The sequence below is a fragment of the Leptonychotes weddellii genome, chromosome 10, assembly GCF_054177405.1.
Source record: "Leptonychotes weddellii isolate Sample4059 chromosome 10, ASM5417740v2, whole genome shotgun sequence".
Classification (NCBI taxonomy): Eukaryota; Metazoa; Chordata; class Mammalia; order Carnivora; family Phocidae; genus Leptonychotes; species Leptonychotes weddellii.
The window spans coordinates 8,900,423-8,904,357 of record NC_138378.1 but is presented as its reverse complement, the minus strand read 5'-3'; positions in this window follow the sequence as shown (position 1 = coordinate 8,904,357).

Below are 3,935 nucleotides of genomic sequence, written 5' to 3'. Positions count from 1 at the left end.
GATGCAGAGAAAGGGGAACCCTCCTACACTGTTGGTGGGAATGCAAGCTGGTGCAGCCACTCTGGAAAACAGTATGGAGGTTCCTCAAAAAGTTGAAAATAGAGCTACCATGTGATCCAGCAATCGCACTACTAGGTATTTACCCCAAAGATACAAATGTAGGGATCCGAAAGGGTACGTGCACCCCGAAGTTTATAGCAGCAATGTCCACAATAGCCAAACTGTGGAAAGAGCCAAGATGTCCATCGACATCTGGGATAAAGAAGATGTGGTATATATATACAATGGGATATTATGCAGCCATCAAAAGAAATGAGATCTTGCCATTTGCAACGACGTGGATGGAACTGGAAGGTATTATGCTGAGCGAAATAAGTCAAACAGAGAAAGACATGTATCATATGACCTCACTGATATGAGGAATTCTTAATCTCAGGAAACAAACTGAGGGTTGCTGGAGTGGGGGGTGGGGTGGGAGGGATGGGGTGGCTGGGTGATAGACACTAGGGAGGGTATGTGCTATGGTGAGCGCTGTGAATTGTGCAAGACTGTTGAATCACAGATCTGTATCTCTGAAACAAATAATGCAATATATGTTAAGGAAAAAAAAAAAAAAGAAGAAGGAAGTAGCCCAGGTCCCTAACTTCTTTGTGGACCTGTCAACTGGACTTCCTACTTCTGGGCTTCATTACATGAGAAATGGACTTTTATTTTGTTTCAGCTACTGTTACTTGTATGTGTGTTCGTGCATGGAGGTGGGGTGTTTCTTTCACATGCAGTGGAGTCGAATCCTCATCAAACACAATACTATGCATACTGTTTCATAATTGGCTTTTGAAGAGTTTTCCCAGTTCGGTTGGTGATTAGAATCACCTGGGAATTTGTCCCAACTCCATGTGTGGAAGCTCTGCTTCAGATGCACTAGTACGAAGCCTAGGCATCTGAACATTTGATAAACTCCCTGGGTGACTGTGATGCTCTTGGTGTTTGCAAGCTTCTGCTCCTGTTAGTTTTAATGGTTGTATAATATTTTATTATAGGATTGCATCATAATTTATTTGATATGCTATTGAATGTTAATTTTTTTTAGATACCATAAGTAATATACCCTTGGCTTTTTTTATTGGCCCATATGAACCCCTTATCTCTCTATGCCAGCCATCCTGAACAGAGCTCCTAGGTTAACTTGTCTCAACACCATTTGGAAGGGTTTTTCCTCTCCTTTTCTTTTCAGATCATTTCCTCAATATGGGCTCCTTCCAGATGAAGTTCTCAGTAAGAATTACATTTCTTAAAAAGCCTTTGCCTGCTCATGGTTCCTTCTGTTCTTAAAGTTTTGACTACTTCTCAGTTAATAGAATACAATTTAGCAAAGGCCAACCTCCTGTAGGTTGTAGGTTGTAGGTTGTAGATATAATCCTGCTACATGTTGGAAATCTAGACTGTAGAATAAATATAAATCTGTTGCCAATGCTTAAAAGATGCTAAATTTCTTGTAAAAATTGGGATTTTTAAAAAATTTTAATATTTTTTATGTATCCTATATATCCAAATTATTAACATTTCAACATGTAATCAATATTAAAACATCAATATTTTATTTTATTTATTTTTTAAAGATTTTATTTATTTATTTGAGAGAGAGCAAGAGAGAGAGAGAGCACGAGCAGGGGGGAGGGGTAGAGAGAGAGGGAGAAACTGACTCCCCGCCGAGCAGGGAGCCCGACACGGGGCTCAATCCCAGGGCCCTGGGATCATGACCTGAGCCAAAGGCAGACACTTAACTGACTGAGCCACCTAGGCACCTCTAAAAAATGATCAATATTTTAATATTATTATTAACAGTTTACAATCCAAAGCTAAGTCTTCGGATCTGGTGTGTATCCGGTACAAGACATTTTCACTGAAACCCAGGCACATTTCAGGGGCGCAGAAGCCACATGTTAATTAGTTGCTATTGTCTTGGGCAGCACAGTTTTATACCAGTGTTGGGACATTATTCCAAAAAAGCTCTATTTCAGTGAGTAACCCACTTCTACATTTCTATATTTGATAAAAATTGGGATTTAAAGCCTTTTTTTTTTTTTAATGGAAAGATCTGGCAAATCCAGGCCTGGATTATCATATGTGTATGGTAACACTTGCCTGGATCTGAGAAATTTCTTCAGATCTGATGAAACTTCTCCTAGCCTCTCTAGTTTACCCTAGTCCCCACTCCTCTCTGTTGCTTCTTGGTATCAAGATTGAGTTTTGGGGCGCCGGGGTGGCTCAGTCAGTTAAGCATCTGCCTTCAGCTCAGGTCATGATCCTGGGGTCATGGGATCGAGCCCCACATCGGGCTCCCTGCTCGGCGGGGAGTCTGTTTCTCCTTCTCCTCCTACCTTTCTCCCACTTGTGCTCTCTCTTTCTTAAATAAATAAAATCTTAGAAAAAAAAAAGATTGAGTCAGTTCCCTAGATCATTGCCCTTGTGTTGCATGTGTTTGAATTTATCCAAATTTCCCATGTTTCTTTTTTTTTTTAAATATTTTATTTATTTATTCAGGAGAGAGAGAGAGAGAGAGAGGAGAGAGAGCACGAGCACCCCTCCAATATGTTTCTGATAGAAAAAGGGATTTGTCCTTTCCTATGGTTTAAATATTTCTTTTGACTAAAAATCTCTGCCAAGGAATTACCTGTGTTACCTGTACTTTGCCATTCAATCCCCAGAACAACAGAAGGATAGGCACTATTATCACTATTTTATAGATGTAGAAACTGAGTCTCATGAAAGTTAAATAGATTTCCTCCGGTCAGAAGGCCAATGAAAGATGATCTCAGGTAAGAATCTTTGAGGGCAGGTAGCATAAACTGTAGAAGAACAGAGATTTGCATAGTGCTTCAAAATCAATCTATCAGAATTATTTTCTTACTTAAATAATTTCTGGAAAGAGATTTTCAGATACTTTCTTCAATTATTAAGAGAATACACATCTTTAAATTCTGGTAATATAAATCATAACAAGAATCACAAGATCATAATCACTGGATTCATTGTCATAAGTTTTGTGAGCAAAGATGCCCTTCTCTTAACAAGATAGTTCATAATTTCAAGTAATCAATTTTTTCCCCATAGTAAACTTTTTTTTTTTTTTTTATGTAGGCCCCATGCCCAGGGTGGAGCCCAATGTGGGGCTCGAACTCACAACCCTGAGATCAAGGCCTGAGCCAAAATCAAGTCAGACGCTTAATCGACTGAGACACCCAGGTGCCCCTTCCATAGTAAACATTTTAACAAATGTAGTTTCCTATAGCGATCATGCATAGTGCACTAAAAAGTAAGTTCTCAGGGCAGGAACTTTTGTTTATTTTCTTCCTTGTTGTAACCAGCATCTATAACGGGGCCTGATTTATAAAAAGTGACAGATAGATAGATAGTATCAAAGTTCCTTTGGAAGATCGCTGTTAAAGCAAACCTTTGGGAAGCACTTTCCCCTTTTTAGTTAAACATACAGACAGAAGTGTGATATGATGACCAAATCCAGAAAAATTATTCCTCCCATTGAAATTGTATGGTAACTGGTGTGCAAATATTTTTAGACCTCTCTTAGTTTTCAGACAAAGGCTAACAGGAACAGCTAACTCAGAGCTTTGCATTTCCAAAGGCACTCCTATCAACTACCTCTCCACTCAGAGTTTGTCAAAATTACCCAGAAAATTGCGGCGCAAGGTTTCCACTGTGTATTTAACCAAAGCAGGGGGGCGGGGCCCTGAGTCTGTTGGTCTCTGATCCATTCCCTGCCTCCCCTGCTCAGCTCTCCTTGGCAGGGCAGCTGACCCCTATCTGTGTTTCCAGGCTTTGGGAGCTTTTGGCTTCCTGCCAGGTTTGGTTAACAGGAGGAAGGGAAAAGCCAGCCTGTTTCTTCCTATCCTGCGTGTATCAAATTCCCTGCATTA